General features: G+C 38.6%; 1 protein-coding gene across 1 annotated transcript in view; it reads left to right on the top strand.

Moving 5' to 3' along the window:
* Positions 1–25987, top strand: part of LOC106505319 (uncharacterized) — a 354150-nt gene that overhangs the window by 86085 nt on the left and 242078 nt on the right. Inside the window, exon 6 of the mRNA XM_084982075.1 lies at positions 14274–14400. The gene's annotated coding sequence lies outside the window, so the exon portion shown is untranslated. The remainder of the gene's footprint in view (positions 1–14273; positions 14401–25987) is intronic.

Here is a 25987-nt window from a genome sequence, read left to right on the forward strand (position 1 = left end):
ACACATATCCAGAAGTTTGTTTTCTTTGCAGCTATCAATATCCACTAGAAGAAATTTGCTTTTACTTGATATTGTAAAGCTTCATTTTTATCCTGGCCAGTCTTCTAATTCTAGGAAGTAATTTAGTCCTTGGGAATTTTTTTTTTTTTGTCACTTTTAAAGTTTTATTGAAGGATAGTTAATTAACACCATAGTGATAATTTCTGCTATACAACAAAGTGATTCAGTTATACACACATCCATTCTTTTTCAAATTCTCAGGGATTTTTTTATCCTCTCATCATCCTTTAGGATATTTTTCACAAGGGCCTGTTTTTATCATCTTATCATCTTTTAGCATATATGTGTGTGTATGTATGTACATATATAAATGCTTATATATTACATGAATCATGCTGCTAGGGCCATGGAGTCGTACCAACATAGATGTTTTCATTATACCTGCCTTTAAAAGAGGATGGAAGATATTTCACATATTTCACACATATTCAGGGATCTTCTACTTAAAAGTTTAGGGGCCTAGAGTCTGAAGCTTATTGATATATTTCCTTCAAAGTGAGAGTCTATAGGGGTCGTCTGTATCTTATGCTAATAAGGAAAAGATGCTGTAGTTTGTGGATTGATTTGGAGTTTGGGTTAATATGTAACACATGTGGATATGTGGCTCAGACACGTTTATCAAGTGAATTGCTTACAAAACTGTTTACAAATAGTGGGGCCAGCGCAAGAGAAAGCATTCCAGCAGATCTAGGCTGTGGTACAAGCAGTTCTCCCTCTTGGCTCTCACAAAATGATAGATCCCGTGCGGCTCGTGACATCTCTGGCAGACCACTGCGCTGCAGAAAGCACAGCCCAAATAGGAGAACTACAATAGAGCCCACTAAGGTTCTATTGCAAAGCCTTGTCCTCTTCAGCTGTTTTTAACTTGTTATTGATCTAAGGGAGAGACTGCAAGCAGGTGACGGCCCCCTGAACTCCTAAAATAAACAGTTTCTGTCTGTTCTCCAAGCATAAAGTCAGGCATGTTGAAGAGTTTCTCCATCCACAAACTGAAGTGGTGAATACAATATCCAGATTTATCAGATTCTGAAAGCACAAGAAAGTTGCATGAGTAAGTGACTAACCTTCAGTGTACTTACTTCTAAGGCTCTGCTTCTGACCCTCCAGGATGGCCTTTGGAGGTGTATGGGGGGGTTCCTATGAACAATTGACTTAAGGGGAGGGGAAATTTGGGTCTGCTTTAAAGATGATAAGTAAATTGTTAGCACTAGATGGCAGAGGGTTAGTTTACAATCCATCTGAGGAACAGTATTGAGGAGAATGGAAAAGTCTTCTGGTGAGAAGAACTACCAGTTTACACCAACTTGTGCATGGTGGCTGATGACCAAATGGGCCAGTCAGGGGTTTAGAAAGGATAGGACAGGAGGGCTAGTGACAGATTAGTTTGGGGAAGAGAAATATGAATGAGCCTCCTGGAATGGGTCCAAATTATGAGAATATTTATGCACTGGGTGAAAAGTCACCAGAAGTACTCTCTGTGAAGAGTCTTTAATCAATAATCAGTTAAATGAGATTACCCTGTGAATTCAATCATGTCCTTCCTCACCCAGTTCAAAACTTGTTTAATGGGCTTATGAATGAAGAGACATCATAACAGACACTGAGGTCATTTATGGACCATCCATAAATTCCCAGAATTCTCCTAACTGCAGCTGATTCCACTACTACTGCAAGTGGGAACCTAGCCTGTCGAAATAGCAACAAAACTTGAGTCTCTGATGTGTTATCATATCCTGAGGAGACTAACCTACCTTTGGCATGTTGATGAACTATTTTGAAGCATATTCTAAAATATATTCCTGGAAAAATAATTTGGGAAAATATTAAGCTAAGCCAGAATGCAAAGTTTAATTTTGATTCAATAGGGATTCCATAATTACATTTATTTCTTTCCTAATAGGTACAGTTTTGATTATCTCTAGGTGACTGAAAACATATCAGACCAATTAGGAGAAAAATTATCTAAATTTAGAGATAATAACATTATAACTTGTATTACCCAGGGAGGGAAAAATAATTTTATATTTATTTGAAATCATTTGGCTGTTTTTGTTTTACTACACCCAAATTGTTTTGATTTTAATTAATTTGATATTATTTTTGGACTCATAGTCTATTTGTTAATGCTGTTCTTTTTCTTTAACCGTCTCAGGATTTTTTTTTTCTTTACTTTTTAGGGCAGCACCTGAGGCATTTGAAAGTTCCCAGGCTAGGGGTTGAATTGGAGCTGCAGCTTCTGGCCTATGCCACAGCCATAGCAATGCCAGATCCGAGCCGTGTCTGTCCGAGCCATGTCTGTGACCTACACCACGGTTTGAAGCAATGTTGGATTCTTAACCCCTGAGCAAGGCCAGTGGTTGAACTCGCATCCTCATGGATACTAGTCAGGTTCGTTAATCACTGAGCCACAATGAGAACTCCTAGATCAGCTTTTTAAATCCAGTAATTGCTGTAGGATTTCAGAGAAGGGACGGATCACTTCAGACACCCTGGTATGGAGTGTTGCCACTTTTCAGTGGGAAATCTATTTGGTTCTGAATGTGCTTTTCTGGGGTAGGATGGGTGAATGAGCAGATAGTTATGGGCTAAATTTTAAAACTTCTTGACTGAAAATATGCATATCTTGGAAACTTCATTTTTTTTCATTATCAGGGTTAACTAGAAATGTAAAATGGGCAGTCAGATATGAAAAGTCCTAGCGTTTCGGTTGCCATCAATTCAAAGAAAGAGGTGAGATCTGAGTTGTTTAGAAAATGAGAGAAGATTTGAATCTATAGAGAGGAAGATCTCTATAGAGTGTTTTGGGCCGGTATAACAAAAAACTTCTGGGGATGCTTATGGTGAAAAGGATAAATATATTACTTGAAGCAGACGCATCATATAGGAAGTACTTGACAATAAGGCCAGCAACTTGAGATGTTTTTTGAGGCCAAAGATGAATGGCTTTGAATGCCAAGATTAATTTAAGCTATGGGAATGAAGGCTTGTGGATGCTATTTGGAAGAAATAGATAACATAGAAGAAAACTAAAAAGACAAGATAATAAATGACATTGTCTCACAGCTTCCTGACAAATGTACATCACTCTTCAGGTTGCATCACTCTATGGAACCTCCATCCCAACTAAACTTACAAGGTCTGTCACTCAAATATAACTGTCCAAAGCCAGCTTTTTGTAGAGGTGAACATAATGTATGAATTGATAAATTGTTGTATATGTGACTTTTTTCTTCTATAATGATTCATAGATGTCTGAAATGTCAACATCAGAGGTTCCTTTGGTTCAAAAAGAAAGTATAGAGGCATTCAAGAAGCATAATCAATTTGGGCATATCCATCTCTGACACCTTAGTGTGAATGCCTTCTCTAGGAACTTTTTCTGAAGGGTAGGGTCAGATGATGTGGCAGAGGAGGCATGGGGCAAAGAGAGGTTGATACAGCACATTGGTGTTAGTTCAGTCTTTTACTAATTCCATATGGGGAAAGACATGAGAAGAGATGCTAGTGTGGAGGAATGAAACATGAAAGACTGTTCTTCTGGTCCCAACCATGTTACCTCCACTTTGTCCAGAGCCAGCCCACTCTCTTTCTGCTTTGCCACAACTATCTTGTTGGACAGCTATTCTTATTTCCTTAAATATATAGTGGAATCATCATTTGAGGGATGTAGGCATTAAGCCTATCAGACATGTGCTCCCTAAAATGGGGGCCTTGGAGAATTGCCAGAAAGATGAAGACATTTTTTTTTTAATTTTATTATCATGTATTTTCTTTTATTTAGTCATCTCTATATAAGGAGGGCCACTGGTAGTGTCTTTCCAGCTCCCTGGCCTAAAAGTCACTTTCAGGATAGTGTCTTGAGGGCTTTACTGTACATGCTGAATATAGTCTTGATTTCTATTTAAAGATTGACCTTGCTTTTCATTGGGAAAGTGGGGCATCTTGTTTCAAACATGCTTTTCTTGGATAGAACAGAGAGCAAGCAGAGAATTGTGTGAGTTCTGAAACTTCTTAACCAAAGATATTTGGAACCTTCAATTTTGAAATATCAGTGTTATCTGGAAACATACAATGGGCACCAAGATGTTGAAGTACAAGGATTTCAATTATTATCAATTTTAAAATATAGCTCTTAGTCAAGGTCTGGGATGATTATATAACAATTTAGGAAAAATTACACATGGTCTTATTTTGTCAATTCCTGGTTGTTATGAATTTGATTTTGTCCATGTTTGGTCAAGTTGATTAGTTTCTAAGAATTCTTCGACATTCCAGGCTCATTGTTTATTAGGGTCCTGCCAAGTCACTGAGCACATAAGGCTGCTCATGACAAAGTGTTTGCTTCAGTATTTAGCATCATATTCTCAAATGGATCAGAAGGACCAGCTGGAAAACATAAGATATCTGGCAGATAACCAGCATGGTTAGTTATATGTGAAAAACAAAGATAAAAGCTTGACTGGGTATAGGATGATCAGCAATGAGGTTGTTAAACTAGCATAAGTATGATTTAAGCAGGGCCCGAATGAAAGGCCTTATCAGATTTCGACAGCCCCAATAATGCAGCATAAAATTAATAAGTATCTATTTAGCTTACAAGCCTGCAGTTCAGTGATTTAGTCTTGGCTCAGCTGGGTCCCTCTTTTGCCTGGGCTCCTTCACATGTCTGGCTATCAGCTGGAGTGCTGGAGCCACTGGGCTACCCCTTGTCTATTATACTCCAACAGGCTAGCCTGGGCAGGTTCTCATGGCAAAGGCAGAGGAGAGAGAGCAGAACAAGAAAATGCACATGGCTTGAGGTCAAGGCTCAGAGCTAGCATACTATTCACTTCTATTATATTTTATTGGCCATAGGAGGTCACAGAGTTAGTCCAGATTCAAGGAATAAGGAGATAGACTTATCTTGATGGAAGAGGTGGCAAAGTAGTGATGAAGTGGATCATTCATTAATGAAATCAATCTACCATCAAACCCTGCACTCCAGGGACTGAAAAGTTCATCCCTAAGCTCCCATGTAGTTACAGGTCCATCTAGATGACTGTGAACTAGAAAGACCCAGACCAGACTGGCCTAAGGACATGAGATTTGACCACAGGTTGTTCTCAGTGCAGAGTGGATAAATACGTATCTTTTTTTGATTTACAGAAGTAACACATAATAACCAGAGATTTATGTATGTGCTCTCATGAAGATGAGAATGCGATAGATTAAATATGTGTGCTTTCCCCCACTTTCTAAGAATTGGTGTAGAGAAAGTGGAGTGAGTGTTGCTGTAGCAAATAAAAATGTGGAAGCAACTTTGAAACTGGGTGCAGGCGTTTCTTGTTTTATTGTACTTTTCTGTATTGTACTTCACAGATACTGTGTTTTTTACAAATTGAAGGTGTGTGGCAACCTTGTGTTGTCAGATGATGGTTAGCTTTATTTTTTAGCAGTAAAGTATTTGTTAATTAAATTATATACATTTTTTTAGGCATAATGCAGCCACACACTTAATAGACTACAGAGTCCTCAAGGTATGCCTGACAGGGGTAGAGGCTGGAAGCTTGGAGGTGTATCCTGGGAAAAGCCTACCTTGCCTTGAAAAGACTGGAGCAATTTTGAAGAGAGCTCAGAAAAAAGAGAGCTGTAGAAAAAGCCTCAGTCTTCTTAGAGAATACCTAAGTCATCCCAAATAGAATGTTGATAGAAATATGGATGGTTCCATAACCATCTGACAAGGCTTCAGATAGAAACGTGGAGCATGTTATTGGAAACAGGAAGAAAGTCCATTTTTGTTACTGAGTGGTGAAGAACTTGACTGGATTGTGTTTGTGACCTAGAGATTTGTGGAGGGTAGAACTTACGAAGTATGAATTTAGAAATTGACAGAAGGCATTTCTAGGCAAAGTATTGACTCAGTGGCTTGAAACTTCTTGACTGTTCATAGTAAAATGTGAGGCAAGAGAAAGGATTTAAAGATAGAATTGTTTATCAAGAGGGAAGCAGAATTTAAAGGTTGAGAAAATCCTCAGCTTATCCATATAAAGAATGAGAAAACCTGTCACCTTAAAGGGTGTGGCCAATGAACTGTGTGACAAGATTAATCAACCACCTCTGTAGAAATCAGTAGCTATTGCTCAAGACAATGAAAGAATGCAGATCAGGAGCCACTGAGACCTCAGCACCTCCCGCCTCACATCTCAGGCTCGGTCCTGTGCTGCTGCTCCAGTGCCACAGGCCTGACTGCCCCAGGTACTGCCCTGGCAGGCCAGGTGGCATCTCTGAAGCATGCAGGTGACAAACTTTGGCTGTGTCTATGCTACTGTCTCTGCAGAAGTGCCTAATGCATGAGGTGTGGGGACATGGCTGCCTCCAGCTAGATTTCAAAGGATGCAAGTCAGAGCCACTGGGCACTGGATTCCATCCCTGAATTGTGGGCAAAGACCTTAGCCTTGGGGGGGGGGAGTCCAAGCAGAGCGAAACTATCAGGACTGTGTTGCCCAGAGTCTTAGGGGCCAGCCTCTGCTTGGCAAAACTGCCCCTGTGGGTTTGGAGGGCAGAACATTGAGCCAAAGAGGATTGTTCTTGAGCTTTAAGGTCTAATGGAATGTGCTCCACTGAATTTTGAGTCACTCCTTTCTTATTTTTTAATTCCCCCTTTTTTGGAATGGAAATGTCTATCCTGCACCTGTTACACCTTTGTGTTTTGGGCGCAGGTAACACGTTTGATTTCCCAGGTTCATGGTGATAGCAGTTTGCCTCAGGATGAATCATATCTTGAGTATGATTTAGATTTAGTCAGAACTCCATCTGCTTTAGACAATGTTTAGATAGGACTTTGGACTTAGATTTTAAAGGTGATGCTGGGATGAGTTAAAACTTTGGGGGCTGTTCAGACAGAGTGAATGTATTGTGCACTCATTTGGAGGGGTCAGTGGCAGAATGCTATGAGCTGAATGTTTGTGTCCTCCCTAAATCCGTAAGTTGAGAGACCTAATTTTCAATGTGACATGTTTATAGGTGGGTTTGGGAGGCGATGAGGTCATGAAGGTGTGAGGCCCTCATGGGTGGATTAAAACGGGACCCCAGATGGAGTTCCTGTCGTGGCGCACTGGTTAACGAATCCGACTAGGAACCATGAGGTTGGGGGTTCGATCCCTGGTCTTGCTCAGTGGGTTACAGATCCGGTGTTGGCCGTGAGCTGTGGTGTAGGTTGCAGATGCGGCTTGGATCCCGCATTGCTGTGGCTGTAGTGTAGGCCGGTGGCTACAGCTCTGATTAGACCTCTAGCCTGGAAACCTCCATATGCCGTGGGAGCAGCCCTAGAAAAGGCAAAAAGACAAAACAAAAGACTCCAGAGAGTTTCCTTATCTCTTTTATCGTGTGAGGCTATAGCAAAAAGATGGAACCAACTTCTATGAACTAGGAAAATGGACTTTCACTAGACACTGAGTATTTTGATCTTTGACTTCTCAGCCTCCAGAACCATGAAAAATAAATATTTGCTGTTTATAAGTCACTCAGTCTAGGGTATTTTGTTGTAGCAACTTAAGGAAGAGTAATAGATACTTGTTTAAAAGTGTTTAAAATTGAGCATCATGAAATACATTGATGTTTTCAGATGGTCTTGTTAAAAAGGAAAAGGGATTGAAAATTGTATGTTCAGAGAAGAGGATCTTCTGGAATGTATAATTATATTATTATTTTGTTTGTTTGTTTGTTTTTTTGTCTTTTAGGGCTGCCCCCATGGCATATGGAAGTTCCCAGGGTAGGGCTTGAATTGGAGCTGTAGCCGCTGGCCTACACCACAGCCACAGCAACACGGAATCAGAGCCACCTCTGGGATCTACACCATAGTTCACTGAAACACTGGATCCTTAACCCACTGAGCAAGGCCAGGGATCAAACTGTCATCCTCATGGATGCTAGTCAGGTTTGTTAACCACTGAGCCACGACGGGAACTCCCTATATTAGTTTAAAGTAGTGCTTTCTAATCACCACACTGGTCAGAAATGCCTTTGTCCTCTGTTGTATTGGTAAAAATGACCAATAAAAATCGTGTCAAAATGTTTTTATTGGGATTGTAATGCCTATATATTTTTCAAAAATATTTATTGGCTGTCTTTTATGCACTAAGCAGTACTGGGCATTGAGCATATAAAGTGAAGGGAGAAGACAGGGAGGGGACTTCTCAGTGACACAAATTAACAAAGTCTTGTTTATTTCGGAGGGATATGCTGTTCTCCACTCCTCCTCACTTCCATTAACCTGTGCTCTCTCCCTGTTAGCATATAGAGTATAATCTCATTATAGTATGTGTAGCATATTACCTCATCTAGCCATGCTAAACACTCAGGAATGGGCTTGTGATTCAGAACAGGCCAATTAATGCTTTTTCCATGTACTTTTCCAGTTGGAGGTAGACCATAAGGTCCCCTGCCACCTCGGTCAGGACCTGTTAGGAGTCACACCCAGAACTGTGAGTGTGTGACCTCTGTCTCACAGAGAGCGCTGTCTGCAGAGGAGAGCATGGAATTACACTCAAAATGAAGCAGAGATGAGAAATTCTGGGAGGGAGTGTCTTGACAAGCTATGAGGTTTTTGGATTCAAAGGATCTTGAGGCCAGCCCCACCTCTTGCTTTCGTGTTGTTTGTTTACTTCAGCCAAAAAATTTCCCCCTACAATTTCAGGGAAGGTAGTTTGAGTTGATTTTCTTTGCAAACCAAAAGGTTTTGACTAATAATGGGAACTAGTGTTCAATAGTTTATTTATTATTTATTGTTTATATTATTTCCTTAATAAATTGTATGGTAGTTTTGACTTTTTTTTTTTTTTTTTTTTTTGGCTTTTTAGGGCCGCACCCATGGCATACAGAGGTTCCCAAGCTAGGGGTCTAATTGGAGCTGCAGCTGCCGGCCTACACCACAGCCACGGAAACACCAGATCTGAACTACGTCTGTGACCTACACCACAGCTCACTGCAGCACTGGATCCTTAACCCACTGAGCAAGGCCAGGGATTGAACCTGTGTCCTCATGGATACTAGTCAGATTCTTTTCTGCTGAGCCATGACGGGAACTCCAGCAGTTTTTACTTTGTATTGCTCATTTTTTTTTTTTAATTTTTCCCACTGTACAGCAAGGGGATCAAGTTATCCTTACATGTATACATTACAATTACATTTTTTCCCTCACCCTTTGTTCTGTTGCAACATGAGTATCTAGACAAAGTTCTCAATGGTACTCAGCAGGATCTCCTTGTAAATCTATTCTAAGTTGTGTCTGATAATTTTTAACTTCACAAATGAATAACAGAACCCCCCAAAAGGAAGAATATCATTTCCTAATAGGAAAGGATTTGCAGAATGCATGGTGTTGTTGATGGTGATGATAAGACAAGGAGTAAGAACGATTAGGAGAAAAAGGAGGAAGGAAAAAATTAATAAAAATCTAGCTAAGATCTGTCAGTTTTCTCCTTTCTTTCTTTCTTTCTTTCTTTCTTTCTTTCTTTCTTTCTTTCTTCTTTTTCTTTTTTTTTTCTTTACTTTTTAGGGCTGCTTCTGCAGCATATGGAAGTTCCCAGGTCAAATAGGAACAGTAGCTATTGGCCTATGTCACAGTCATAGCAACACCAGATCCAAACCACGTGTGCAACCTACACCACAACTCACGGCAATGCCAGATTCTTAACCCCTTAGCAAGGCCAGGGATCGAACCTGCATCCTCATGGATACTAGTTGGGTTTGTTATCACTGAGCCACCATGGGAACTCCTCAATTTTCTAACTTTTACTATTAGGCTTTTTTCTAAATATGTTACTTGTATTAGCTTATTTAATCTTACAATATCCCTTTGAGATGTATACTATTTTTATCTCAACTTTAAAGATAACATTGGCACAGATGTTAAATATTTTTCTCAAAGCCACATGGCTAACAGAGACAAAGAAATAGAGGCAGAGTCAGTATTCACTTTAGTAGGCTTTCAAGTAATATTTGTTGATAGAAAGAAAGAATGAAAGAGACGACCATAAATAATTATACTGCAGTGTGATAGAGGTCACATTTAACCTTTAAAATACCGTTATAAAGAATATATTATTATTATCATCGTCACTTCATACATGTGGAAATTGAAGTTTAGAATTTGACAGTTTAGTCTTCCTGGGCCATCATCACTCAGCTGAAAAATGGTAGATCTGGGAATATACTCCAGCTGACTTTAAAGTACCCTTGGGTATTTTTGCATAAGGTGAGATCTGCCTTTAAGTAAAACTTTAAGACATTTTAGTGCTTTATTCATTTTTGGATCTTTCTTCCTACAATTTCTCTATAACTATTTCTTCAAGTTTTGTCTTGTTAAAGTACTTTAAATCCTTTTCATACATATATTGTTTCTGTCCTTTTGCAGGATCTTCATCAAAATCAGAGCAGTCAAACGCAATAGTAGATAGCCCTCATTTTAAACCAGATCCCATACAAATTTGCATAAAAGCTTTTTTTTTTTTTTTTTTTTCCTTCAGGGCCGTACCCATGGCATATGGAAGTTCCCAGGTTAGGCATCGAATTGGAGCTACAGCTGCCAGCCTACACCACAGCCACAGCAATGCCAGATCTGAGTCTTGTCTGCGACTACACCACAGCTCACGGCAACGCTGGATCCTCAACCAGGGCGAGGCCTGAGCGAGGCCAGGGATCAAACCTGCAAACTCATGGCTCCTAGTTGGATTTGTTTCCACTGTGCCATGACAGGAACTCCCATAAAAACCTTTTGAAAATAATTGTTATTAGTTATCTTTACCAGTACTATGAGGGCATAAGGCATTTTGACCAGTGTGGTGATTAGAAAGCGCTACTTGAAACAGATATAATTATACATTCCAGAAGATGCTCTTCCCCAAAAGCTCATGCACATCTTGAAATTTCAAAAATAAATACATCTATATAGCAAAGAAGACAACCTAGAAACGAAGTCCATCAACCAGCTATTTATTCCTCTGATCTTGCAAGCTACTACTTTTTTCACTGTCATCTAGTTTCCTACTACATTTATGTGGCTAAATGGTCAAGAACATACGTGTATGGATGGCATATTTTAGGCATCCATTTTTTAGTTCTTCCTTGGCTTAGGAATTGTTTTATACTAACTTCGTACCATTTCATTAAGTTATTTGGCGAATTCTCACACGGCAATACTCTTTGAATACACAAAGCTGTTGTCTTTAGCCAGTATTTCTTTTCTAATACAACATGTAAACAATCTTCATTTTTGGCTTTTTGAACAGTGTTATTACAAATTGCAGCTTGTATTTCAGATTCTTTTCCCCAAATAAATCTTTGAGAATAAATCAGGGTGCTATTTCCCAAGCTTATATCATACAACCCTGACATTTGAGTTGTTGCAAAAATGTCTTGGAAATATTTCCAGTGTCTTTTGAGTCAAAGTTTCATAACTTAATCCCTACATGGGCAATTGCAGACTTCCTTGCATCTTTTCCCAATTATAACTCTACAAAAAAAAGGTTTTAAGGTTCTCTGGTCTGTTGTTTGATGTCAAAAAAGAGAAGGAAGCAGACATGTTCTCAGAATTGAAGATGGAAATACTCTGTGGAATAGTTTGATCATTGTCTGCCTAAGGAGCTGTCTTTTTCTCTTCATGGTCTTTTAGGAAGTTGCTGAATATCGGATTGCGCTGGAGGGAGCTTCTTCTTCCCCTTTTTCATCACTGCATTTCCTTCTCTTCCCTATTAAGCATTAAATTCTCTGCTCTTAGGAATTGCCATTTCTCCCTCTTTTCACATCTGAAATCAGAATAATTTGGGAACCGGTATTTGCTCTCTTTTGACTCCATTCCATGTTTTACTCATCTTACCTTGCTTCATCCAGATTTTTTAGTGCCAACATTTTTTTCCTGATTTGCCTACTCCTGCCCAGTCTTCTGTCATTAATGTAGGGCTTTTCTTGTTCATTCTCTTCCTTGGCATTTTTCTTTAGAATCATCATAGCATACATTTGAACTACAAAGCAATTATTATTCTCATATTAGGCATTATATATAAAGAAACAGAAGGACAACGGCCTGGGTATGTCACCGAACATGACCCACAGATCCAGGTTCAGAGATTAAAGCATAGGCTCAACTCTTAGACTAAGACTGTCCCATCTAGAATGCCATTTCCCAATTTATGAAAGTGTGAACATGATTTTTTTCCCCTTTTATGGCCAGGCTGGTGGCATATGGAAGTTCCCAGGCTAACAATCAAATCAGAGCTGCGCTGCCAGTCGACCTAACAGCTTGCAGCAGTTCCGGATCCTTAACCCACTGAGTGAGGCCAGGGATCAAACCCACATCCTCATGGACACTATGTCAGGTTCTTAACCCACTGAGCCACAACAGGAACTCCTAAACATGATATTTTGAGCCCCAGCTTTAATTTATTTTATCTTTAAATAAATTCATAACAGTGACTTCCAACCTTATAATTTAGTAAGGTGTTAAATTTTTTGGGGGGGGATTCCCATTTTTAAGTACTATTTCCCACATGATACTTCTCTGAAGAAGGCAAAAAAAATAAAAAAATAAAAAGGCAATGTGTATTGGATCAGACTTGCTTGACTCAGTATTTTTCTGCAAATTAGATAGATGAGGTGAATAATTTCAAAGCATCTTTTTAAAGAAGTAGTGTACCACAACCGATTGTGTGTCCTCAAGTATACAATCATCCTAGAGTGCTCCCAATTTGGTGGATTTTGTCCTTTCACTGATCAGAATTTTTTTTTCTGGAAAAAAATTCTGGAACGATTTCTTCTGATGCTAAAGAAATCTTGAAGGCTTATCATTGTATTTTGATGAAATTAGAAGCCTACTGATTTGTTCAGAAAAATCATAGATAAGTTTAAAAATAGTACATACTTGGTTAATAGACTGCACCAAGGAAAGAGCATATGGTTATATTAGTGGGTTTTGTAGGGCTGCAAGTGTGGCATATGGAAGTTTGAGGAGGCTAGGGGTTGAATCAGAGCTACAGCTGCCAGCCTACACCACACCATAGCCACAGCAACATGGGATCCAAGCCATGTCTGCAACCTACACCTCAGCTCCCAGCAACGCCGGATCCTTGACTATTAGTGGGTTCTATGAATAGCACTCATGTATCACTCTTTTCCATTTAATAGGAGTTGTAGTTTCTGTACATGCCCATCCATCCTGAACCAGGCTTATTTTGAGCAGTATGTTTCCCCATTTGTAGAATATAAGGATATACGAAACCATGGGGAAAAAGGAATTGCATACGATTCAGTCAGCTAATTCTTAATATATTCCTGATGATTGATTTCCAAACTCATTAAACTATCTGGACAGAATATGATTATTGATGACCTATATCTTGGGTTGAATTTCTTATTTTAACCAAAAAATGTGATTCTCCCTTTTCTCTCGAACCATTGCAAGGAAGGTACCATTGAAAGTATAAAGGGGGATGTTTTTTAAAATCAGTTCTTTCTCTTTACTTGAATATAATCAAACTTATAAATATCAAAATAGTGATTTATTTGAGGTTGTGAAATTGGTGGACATTGAAAAAAAACTTTCCTGCCTTACTGGTGGAAATCCAGGTGGCTGGTTTCCCCTGTCTCACAGCCCCTTTAAGACCATTAGTCCCTTTCTCCTTTTCTAAGATATTTTGGCACCAGCATACCTAATTCAACTCAAGTGCAAAAATTAAGTGGATTTTTTAGCTAACCTAGCTAAATGTTCTAGCCAATACTCATTGACTAATTTTTCTGTGATCTTGGCAAACTTTTCAAGTGACAGAATCATGCATTCTGGGTAATTCTTATGGTCCTGTGTTTATAATATAGATGAATAGCAATGAAGTTTTGAAAAGGACAGACCTGAATTTGAATCCCACCTCCAGCACTTATGAATTAGGTGGCTTTAGGTGGGATTGATAGTTAATTTTATGTCGACTTAACTGGGTCATGGAGTACCTGTATATTTGGTCAAATACTGTTCTGGATGTTTCTGAGAGAGTGTTTTATGAATGAGTTTGACATTCAGATCAATAGATCGAGTAAAGCAGATTGCCCTCTCCAGTGTGGGTGGGCCTCATCCAATCAGTTGAAGGCCTGAAAAGAGCAAAAAGGCTGATCTTTCCCTAAATAGGAAGGACTTCCTCCTGCCTCACTGTCTTGGAGCTGGGACATTGAGTTTTCTTTCCTGCTTTCAGACTTCAAAAGAAACGCTGACATTTCCTGGATCTTCAGCCTGCCAATCTTGGATCAGAACTATACTATTGGCTCTCTTGGGTCTCCAACTGACTACAGATCCTGGGACTTGTCAACCTTCATAATCATGTGAGTTAATTCCTTATGGCAAAACTCTTTCCATATATATTTTATATTTGTTCTGTTTCTTTGGAGAACTCTAATACAGCAGGTTACTCAATTTTTTGCAACATTGGTTTTATTACATGTGAAATATGAATAGTATTACCCATTTTACAAGGTTGCTGGAAAGGTTTATGAGATCAAGAGAGCAAAGCATCTTGTACAAAATAGGTGTTTATAAAATGGTAACTGTTGTTATTATAATCATTATTTTTCAGAGCACAGAGCCTTTCTAATCTTAAAGGAGACAATTTGTCCAGATTTTTAAACATTTTTTCTAAGCTTTTCTTCCAAAGGCTATTAACTTCCTTTTGATTTCCGGCCAAGTAGTCTTTGTATTCCAATGTCATCTCTGTCAAAATACCTGGTTGAAAACTTTTTTTTTTTTTTGCTTTTTAGGGCATATGGAAGTTCCCAGGCTAGGGGTCAAATTGGAGCTACAGCTACAGACGTATGTCACAGCCACAGCAACGTGGGATCCAAGCTGTTTCTGCAACCTACACCATAGCTCATGGCAACGTTGGATCCTTAACCCACTGAGCAAGGCCAGGGATCAGACCCACATCTTCATGGATCCTAGTCAGGTTCGTTAACTGATGAGCCATGAAGGGAACTCCCCCAGTTGAAAACTTTTTAATAAAATTCCTAACTCAGCAAAGCAGCTAATGATCCATTCATAATAATTTTTTTTCTTTTGCTTTTTTTTAGTGCCACACCCTCTACATATGGAAGTTCCCAAGTTAGGGGTCAAATCAGAGCTGCAGCTGCTGGCCTACAGAACAACCATAGCAACACAGAATCTGAGCCGTGTCTGTGACCTACACCGCAGCTCATGGTAATGCCAGATCACTAACCCACTGAGGGAGGCCAGGGATCGAACCCGCATCTCATGGATACTAGTTGGATTCGTTTCCCCTGAGCCACAATGGGAACTCCCAATCATAATAATTTTGATTTCCATTTTCTGTGTCCTCAGTCTCCAACTTCTTTTGACTCTGTTACTCAGGATTGAGGCCCTTGGGTTGACCTCCATGTGACACACATTCCTTAGGTCTGGACAGTGAAAGAAATTGTCATGAGAATGTGGGCCTTTCATGCCTGAAGTCAAGGTCTAGGAGTGTGGTTGGAAGATGTAGGCTGGGTTGGGGAATTTTAAGTCGGCTGAATCATGTCAAATACTCAGTGTAGTGTTTGCTCTACAAATCCTTCTGAGGTGTGTGCTTTTTCTCCCTCATTTTGCCTTTTCTCCATTCCCTGACCGCTGCTCCCTTCACTTTCAAGAAATACATATACTACTTTCTATTCTCCCACCTTCCTCTCATCTGCCTTGATTTGTGTGTATGTGCAACAACATTGGACTTATGAATTAGGACTGGCCACATACCTCTCTGCTTCCATTTACTCAACTTTAGGGTAGTTCTCATAACACCTCTTCCTGGGTTGTGGGGAAAATTAAATAACACAATGCATCCAAAATATCTTGTATCCTGCTTAGTACACAGTAAATGTACCATGAGTGGTAATTATTGCTATTATGTGATTCAGTTAGAATAGGTTATGAGTTCCAGAGTGAGTATACAGAGGGGAGATGTAGGGCAATGCAACCTTGTCAAAGGAATGTTGGCAAAAAAATATAGGAGAAGTAGAAGCTACTTTCATATATAAAAATGTGTATTGTCTAAGTATATACATTTAGTAGTATTTATTATACACATTTTAATATATTTATCAATCTCTACATTTTAGCAGTGTAGACTAGTATATATGATAGCAATAGTATGTTAGTACAATAGTATATATAATAGTATATATAAGTAGTATAATTTATATATATTCTTCAAGTATATTATATATTAAATATTACTTATAGTCACTATATTGTAAGTATATATACTTAAAGAAAAAACAAAAGTCAAAGATTAAACCGTCTGACCAGATAGATACAGCAGGAAAGAAAAATTACCGGAGGTGGTTTGTAGGGGTCCAGAATGTTGAGAAGGAAGCAGAGAAAATCCTAGTCCAGGTATGACAGCAGCATATGGCATGGGCACAGTCTGGGAAGATGACAGGCTGGCAGCCTCACAGATTGTCACAGCCAGGTGTGAGGCGATATCTCCTTGTGGTTTTGATTTGCATCTCCACAATGACTGATGATGTCAAGCACCTCTTCATGTACCTGTTGGACACTCGTTGGTCCTCTTTGGAAAAATATCTATCCAGTTCCTCTGCCCATTTGAAAAATTGGATCGTTTGCTTTTTCATTATTGAGTTTATGAGTTCTGGAAATATTTTAGATGTTAACTTCTTTTCAGATACGTGATTTGCAAATATTTTCATAGGTCATCTTTTTATTTGTTGATTGTTTCTTTTGCTATGCAGAAGTTTTTTTAGGCTGACGTAGTCCCACTTGTTGATTTTTGCTTTTGTTGGTGTGCTTTTTGGTGTCATATCCCAAACATTGCCGAGACCCATGTCAAAGAACTTTCTTCTGTTTTCTTCTGGAAGAAGAAAACAGGTTTTCTTCTATGGTTTCAGATCTTATGGAAGAAGAAAACAGGTTTTCTTCTATGGTTTCAGGTCTTATGTTTAAGTCTTTAATCCATTTTGAGTTATTTTGTGAGTGGTATGAGATAGAAACTCAATTTCATTTTTCTGCATGTAGTCATCCAACTTCCTCGGCACCATTTGTTGAAGGACTATGCTTTTCTCAATGAATATTCTTGGTTACCTTGTCAAATATGAGTTAGATATTGGTCAAAAGGTATACACTTGAAGTTAGAAGATGAATAAATCCTGGAGATCTACTGCACAACATGTGATTACAGTTAACAACAATGAAGTATATCCTTCAAAGTTGCCATCAGACTAGCTTATAAATGTTCTCACTACAGAAAAAATTATGTGACATGATGGAGGTGTTAGTTAATGCCATTGTAGTAATCATATTGCAAAAATAAATGCATCAACTCAACACACTGTACACCTTAAACATCCCAATGTTACATGGCAATTATATCTCAACAGAAAAAAGCTGCACAGCTGAAGGATATAAGACCACGGGTGCTCAGGCACTGACTACTTGTCCTCTTCCTTGGTGGCAACACCCACTTAACGAGAATGGATAGGGTGGCCTGCTATGTGTGGGGACCAACCAGTTTTTTTTCCTGGATCACACAGCTAGCCAGAGAATTCACATTTGTTCCGAGAAGTTTCAGACACCAGCTGCTCTGCAAAGCAAGCTTTTCACCACATCTCACATTCCTCTAGCACATGCTTTCTGAGAAATCTTCAGGAAAGAGGAAATACTTAAGCTAACTTTTGAAAGGCACGCTCAGAAAAGGGCTCTAAATAGGAGAGCACAGCAAGTCGAGAGAAGTTAGAGCATAGAGTGTAGGTGTAAGCATGGGAATGGAGAAGGAGCTTTGAAAAAAGTTCAGCTTGAAGTTGCTGAGATAATAAGTAGAAATGTTACCCTGGAGACCTAGGGTTCTTGAGGAGATCATAAGAATATGTGAAGCAGGAATAACATGATGAGATTTGTGTTTGAACATGTAGTGAGTGAAGTGGAAGAGAATTCAGCAGGAAACTAGTAGATCAATTAAGACATTTTTCAATAAATGGTAAGCAATGTCCAGAAGTCCAGTTTAGGAAATGTTTGTGAGGTTGGTGGGCAGGGGATAACTTTGATAGATGTTAAGGACATTCAATATAGGCAATTGAGTGAGAGGAGGAGTCATTAAATGAGGTAATTAACACAGGAGGAGTGGCTTCTGCTACCAAGAGATTCTCCGATTGGCTTAAGACTCTGCTATATCAGGAGAGTTTTGGCAGATAATGTGTACCTTGCTAGAACTTGGCTTACTACAAAATTTCTGGGAGGAATCCCTTCATGGCTGTGAAGTAGAGGGATACAGTCAGATCCTATTTAATAGTTAGAGTGGGTATACCTTTGAATTGTACCTTTTCTGAATCACTGTTGTATATAGAAAGTGTTAAACTCTAAAGCATATTTGGTTCAAATTGATAGTTATACAACAGGGTTTTTTTTCTTATACAGAAGATGAGGACTTTGCTTAAAAATATTGTGTTCCAGCATATTGTGGCATGCCTTTAAGAACCTATTCAGTTTGTGTATTCAGTACGTACCTTTAAAAAAAAAAAACAAAAAAAACAAAAAAAACACCATCTGCCATGATATACCCAGGAAGGCTAATTACTTTTGTAGGTGTTGAAATGGGTATATATTTAGCTTTGTCTTTGTATGTGTTCATGATTAAATGTTATTGAGTATTAAGAAATAAAACCCTTTGACTTTTTTCTAAAATCTAATACAGAATGATATCAAACTTAATACCCTAATTGCAAACTAACAAGAGATGCTTTTACAATTACTTCAGTGTTTGTAAGGTTATGACTCATGAACAAATTACTTTCATGGTTGGGTTGCATTTATACAAGACAGGGTGTGAATTTTAAAAATGGATCAACAAGATGGGACAGATTTAGGTGTGGACATATTTACATAACATGTTTAAATATGAGTATAGAGAGGTAGAAAAATAAATACCTTGTTTGGCATGTTCACTAGTTAAGATTTTGTGCACTATTGTATTAATAAACATTTATGGAGATTAAATGAAAATTGGCATCAGGTAGGATTCCTGGCAAAGAGCCCTTTAGTAGAGACAGTTGAAAGCTAGTGACAGCTTAAATCCTTAAGAAAATATGGAATAATGCCACTTGCAAATCCTTCACTTACAATAGATGGAAGACATGCTCATTCCGAATGGCAGACTACTCAACAGTGGCAAATGAAATTAAACCAATAATGGTCGTATGAATCTGTGAAAAAAGGTACTTGACATACAACCCGAGAAATTCAAATGGAATATTATTACTGTGTTTCCCATCTAGTAACACACCTCACTCACAGGGAATGTTCCAGCTCACTTTGGGTAATTGCCAGTCACACTGTTCTGTCCTGGTCTATGCGGATTTGCCTTTTTGCAAATACAGCCCAGTTATGCATTTTACCTGAGTATGAGTCTCGTATCCCTCAGATTTTAAGAACAGACACTACGCCCAATACAGTCCTTATATACAGTAGGCTAAGTCTGAAATAACTTCCCAGAACAATGGTTCTGAAACCATTCCACATGTCTCCTAACCAACTCTACCTATGGGTAGCTCCAGCCTACTTAGAGGCAATCTCTGAGCAAGTTCAGAACTGTGCAGTAAATAGTACACTATGTATTACTGCTTGTATTGCAGCTAAATTGGTTTTATTAAGAGATTAACTATAGGACAAAAGATGACTCCTAGAGGCTTAAGAATTCTCTTTAAAAATATATCCTTAAGGAGGAGCCTAGAAAAAAGAATTAGCATCCAACTAACAAGTTATTTAGGGGGTGGGGTAGAGATTATATAACAAAGGGGCTCAGACATACTATACAGATGTGTATCCTAGTAAGTCTTCCCTATATGCATGTAATTATTTACATAGGCTAAAGCAAATAGATGTCCGCATTGTATTCCAATTTGACTTTCTTTTCTTGAGATTTTTCTGTTACTAATAATTAGGAAACTACATCACTTCATTTTGTCACAGGCTCAACTCTCGATTCAGCATTTCTGGGACTCCACATTGAGGTAGATAATCAGCAGCATGTTTGGGGAGTTTTTTAGAGAATAGCTTCTCTTTCCCGGAAATACTTGGCAAAGAATAGTGATTTCATACTCTTGTCCTGGGCTTAGTGACATTCTCCAAGCTGCCCATCATTCTTGCTCATTTCCCAAGGACAGTGATGCTTCCCTTCTTCCCTTGGCTTAGAGTTACTTCCCTTGGCTTAGAACTACTTCCCTTGGCTTGTAGCTACTTCTCTCAGCATTTCTGGAGGGAAGCTAATATTAGTGCTCTCAGGTACAGAATCACAAGCTTCTTTTGAGGACTCATTTACTGCAGTGAAGTTTCTCAGAATCCTTGGAGATTTTCTAGAGGGAATACATTCTCCTTATGATTTCAATATTATCCAAGTGATCCCTTAAAATGTCTTCACAGGTATGGTATTGCAAAGCTGTGCAGACTGGAAGTGTCCAAACTCCGGTACCCATACTTAGTAAGAATCCTGATAGATTTTTTCATGTCCCTGCTATAAGTCTGTGAAGCAGTATGAACTTTGTCTTCTGCCTTAGAGGCACATATCCAGTCTTGTTCATTCCGCCTATTTAGCAATTTCTTGAATCTTCTCTTTATCCCAAACACCTTTACCATAGCTGAGCCACGTGCTTGAAAACTTCTTTATTTCTCCACATGTACCACTAATCCCTTCTGATTCTTCATACAATAGCCAAGGTAACTTTGTAATAGTACAGATATTATCATATTCCTTTCCTAGCTTAAACCCTCCCAGTGACTCCTGATGGTTCTTCAGATAAATCCAGAATCCTTAATGGGGTCTCTAAGGCCCTATCTGGTTTGAGACTTGCCTACCTCAGTAGGCTTGTCTCTTGTAATGGTCTCTCTTGGGCTGTGATCTCTGCTCATCTTGCAATATTTTCTTCCTGTCTGCCTCAGGACCTCTATACTTGCTCTTTCCTCTTTCGGACATACTTTTTCCGCACCCTCCATCCACTTCTTTACACATTTAACTTCTATCATTCTGCACTTTTTAACTTAAAAATCTTTTCTTCAGGGAATCCTTCATTGACCCCAGTTCATACCTTTCGAATAGATAAGATCGCTGTTATATACCCTCTATACAATGAACTTCATTAACAAATTGTCATCTACATTAATTGTTTTATGCTTATCTTCTCCTTTAGACTTTAAGCTCCAAATGCGCATGGCCTATATCTTGTTCTTGCTTATAATTTACATTATTGTTTTCCCTATGCCTAGCTTAGAGCATTGCAACCAATTGGTGCTCAATATATAATATATAATATATATTATATATATAATATATAATTATCTATCATTTGCAACCAGTAGGTGCTCAATATATAATTATCTATCATTTGCTAAGTGTTTCTGGAAGTGCATACACAGCCTTTGGTTCAGTAAAGTAAACTTGAACACTAACTCCAATAGTTTCTAATTATACTATGAAGACTTTTGGAGGACGTAAAAATTCCAATTTTTCTCTTATTTAATATAGAAAATTCTTCTCATGTTAATAGTTTGTCCCTGGGAAATTATGTCTTTTTCCTTTAATCTCCTATGATGACTGTACAACATGTAGATGAATGGTTGGTAGATTCTTTTTTTTTTTTTTTTTTGGTCTTTTTGCTATTTCTTTGGGCCGTTCCCGCGGCATATGGAGGTTCCCAGGCTAGGGGTCCAATCAGAGCTGTAGCCACCGGCCTACGCCAGAGCCACAGCAACGCGGGATCCGAGCCGCGTCTGCAACCTACACCACAGCTCACGGCAACGCCGGATCGTTAACCCACTGAGCAAGGGCAGGGACCGAACCCACAACCTCATGGTTCCTAGTCGGATTCGTCATGACAGGAACTCCGGTTGGTAAATTCTTAAAAAATCTTAAAAAGGTTTTCCACTGCTTTAATTCTTTGCCTTCTTTAGCATCTCTAGAGATTCTGCTTTTTCATTTGTTCTCATGGTTTAATGTTAACCTCTGAATTCAAGGAGTCTGGTATACATTTCCTAAGGAGTAGGGCTGGAAGATTACTTATTTATTTATTTCTGGCCATGCCCATGGTATGTTTAAGTTCCCAGGCCAGGAGTCAAACCCATACCACAACAGTAACCTGAGCCACAGCAATGACCATGCCAGATCTTCAACCTGCTGAGGCACCAGGGAACACCTGGACGATATTTTAAATGACACATCACCTTGTTCTACTCACATCTATTCCTCTATGCCCTGGACCATTTATCCTCTTCCGTCGGATGAGTTACTTCTCAGGCTGCTACATTGTCTAGAGAGGCACTGGTGACCATGTTCACCAAGTCAAAAGCTACTTTTCAGACCCAAAGTATCTGTTCATTATCCCTGCCACAGCAATCACTAGGTTCCGTGCAATTAAAATTCAGAATCGAATTGTTTTTAATGAGAATGATATTGATGCTATTCAGATTAAATGAGTGATAAAAAATACAGATTTGAAAACCATGTTTTAGTTCTATCTTATCTAGGGTGAAAGGTTTACTTATTTACTAAATGGTGATGTTTTTATAGCCTCTTTTTGGGTTTGGAATATATGCAATTTTATTTTTATTTTTATTTTTTTGCTTTTTAGGGCTGCACCCACAGCATGTGGAAGTTTCTGGCTTGGGGTTAATTGGGAGCTGCAGCTGCTGGCCTATACCATAGCCGCAGCAATGCCAGATCTAAGCTGTGTCTTTGACCTACACCACAGCTCACAGCAAGGCTGGATCCTTAACCCATTAAGCAAGGCCAGGTATCAAACCCACATCCTCGTGGATACTAGTCAGGTTTGTTACTGCCGCGCCACAGCAGGAACTCCTATATATAATTTTTAAAACTATGTCATATAGAGTCCAAAAGGGCATCTATGTATGATGAAAGAAACAACCACAGGAATCACATCTACTCTTAACAACTGATTTAAGTAATACTTACTCCCTGTATGTGATTGGATCTGCATGTTTGGATTTGCATACCAGATCAGGAATATGTCGTGCTTGTCTTTTCTTCATATCATCTTTCAGAGGTTTCAAATTAACAAAGGTTAATAATGAGAATAATTTTTTTTTTTCTGTATTTTTGCCATTTCTAGGGCTGCTCCCACGGCACATGGAGGTTCCCAGGCTTGGGATCTAATCAGAGCCGTAGCCGCCAGCCTACACCACAGCCACAGCAACGCAGGATCTGAGCCACGTCTGCAACCTACACCACAGCTCACAGCAACGCCGGATCCTTAACCCACTGAACAAGGCCAGGGATTGAACCTGCAACCTCATGGTTCCTAGTTGGATTTGTTAACCACTGAGCCACGACGGGAACTCCCGAGAATAATTTTTTTATATATTAGCACACATGTCCTAATTCAGAATGATACAAAGATAAACACATCTTATGATTTTTTTTATTCTGGATTTCACTTCATTTTCAGCCTCTAAACTGTGGATGTTGAAATCTGTGCTTGGGCATAGATTTTGTGCCTTTTTATGAAAAAATACGATTGGGGGCTAAGTCTGAAAATGACTTATTTTTCTGGCTTATACCTAAAATGTTTTCCTTCAATTATTTATTTTATTTTTAAGTTAATTCTTTAACTTATACATAAATATGTCCTCGTTAAAGATGCAAACAATACAGATAAAGTTCCTCTTGGTAACACCATGCCAGTCTCCTTTCCTAGCAGTGACCATCACTAGATGTTTGATATGTAAGTGTTAAACTTTAAAATACATTATATATATGTTAATATTCATGTTAAATTTATAAATTTAAATAAAAATATATCATGACCTAAATCAAATTATTCCTTTGCTTAAAACTCTCTGGTGGTTTCTTATTTTACTTGGTTTACAATCCATGTAGTTCCCCTGGCCTCCAAGGCCCTTCATGATCTGATCATTGCTTGCTTCTCTAACTCACTTTCTATACCCCCCCCCTTTTTTTAGGGTCACACCTGTGGTGATGGAAATTCCCAGCCTAAGCATCTAATTGCAGCTACAGCTGCCAGCCTACAGCACAGCCACAGCAACACGGGATCCGAGCTGTGTCTGTGACCTACACTACAGCTCACAGCAATGTCAGATCCTTAACCCACTGAATGAGGCCAGGGATCGAACCTGTGTCCTCTGGATAGTCAGGTTCATTACCTCTTAGCCATGATAGGAACTCCACTTTCCCATTTCTCTGCTCTGGTCCAAGAACATTGGATCATTCCATCTCTTTAATACACCCTGCATGTTCCTCCCTTAGAGTATGTTCATGAACCCTTTTCTTGTATTTAACATATAGGAATATACAGAAATTCTAAGCTGCCAAGAAAAAGAAATAAAGTCATTCAAATTGGAAAAGAAGAAGTAAAATTGCCTTTGTTTGCAAATAATATGACTATATATAGAGAAATTCTTAAAAGACTCTGCTAAAAAACTATTATAACTGATCAACAAACTCAGTGAAGATTCGGTATACAAAATCAACATGCAGAATCAGTTGCATTCCTAGACACAAACAACAAAATCTCTGGAAAAAAAAAAACAAAACCCTAATCACAATAGCACCAAACCCAAAATAGGAATAAATTTAACTAAGGAAATAAAAGATCTATATACTGAAAATTCTAAGACTGACAAAAGAAGTTGAAGACACAAACAAATGGATATCCTGTGTTCATGAATAAGAAGAATTAACATTACAATGTTCACACTTCCCAAAGCTATCTATGGATTCAGTGATACCTATCAAAATTCCAACAGTATTTTTCACAGAAATAGAACAAACAATCAGAAATTTCTTATGGAACCCAAAGTTCTGAATAGCTGAATAGCCACAGCAATCCTGAGAAAGAAGAATAAAGCTGAAGACATCATATGCTCTGATTTCAAACTATACTACAAAGCTGTATTAATCAAAATGGTATGGGCCTGGCATAAAAATAGATAGACCAGTGGAAGAGAATCAAGAGCCCAGATATAAAACTTCACATATACGGTCAATGATATTTGACAAGGGAACCAGGAATACTCAATGGGAAAAGGATCATTTGTTCAATGTGTTGTCAAAACTGGATAATCCTGTGCAGAAGAATGAAAATGAATGCTATGTTACAATGCTCACAAAAACTAACTCAAATGAACTTAAGACTAAAATATGAGACCGAATCCATAAAACTCTTAGAAGAAAGAATAGAGAAAGAGTTCCTTAACATTAGTCTTGGGAATAACTTTCTGGATAAACTCCAAAAGCATAAGCAACAAAAGCAAAAATAAGTAATTAGGATTGGATCGAACTGAAAAGTTTCTACACAGCAAAAGAAACAATCAACGAAATGAAAAGGAAACCTACAAAGTGAAAGAAAATATTGCAAACCACATAGCTGTTAAGGGGTTAATATCCAAAATATATAACGTGCTAATACAACTCAATAGCAAAACACAAACATACGGCCTTATTAAAAATGGCTAGAGGGACTAAAAAGATATTTTTCCAAAGCAGGCATCCAAATGGCTAACAGGTGCACACACAAAAAAAATGCTCAAAATCACTAATTATTAGGGAAATGAAAATCAAAAATACAATGAGATATCACTTCACAACTATTAGAATGGCTATCCTCAAAAAGACAAGAGATAGGAATTTCCCTTGTGGTGCTGTGGGTTAAGGACCTGGCGCTGCTGTGGCTGTGGCGCAGGTCACAGCTGCATTGTGGGTTCCATCTCTGGCCTAGGAACTTCCACATGGTGTCAGTGTGGGGAAAAAAATACAATAGTTAAGAAGTTGGTGAGAATGTGGAAAGAGAGCCTTTGTTCACTTTTGGTGGGACTATAAATTGGTACAGCCATTATGGAAAACAGTATGGAGGTTTTTTTAAAAAAATTAAAAATGGAATTATGTGA

The sequence above is a fragment of the Sus scrofa genome, chromosome 11 (genome assembly GCF_054392235.1).
Source record: "Sus scrofa isolate SSC_HxYL_T2T_F1_AM1 chromosome 11, Sscrofa_HxYL_maternal_Yorkshire_Landrace_v2.0, whole genome shotgun sequence".
In the NCBI taxonomy this organism is placed as follows: Eukaryota; Metazoa; Chordata; class Mammalia; order Artiodactyla; family Suidae; genus Sus; species Sus scrofa.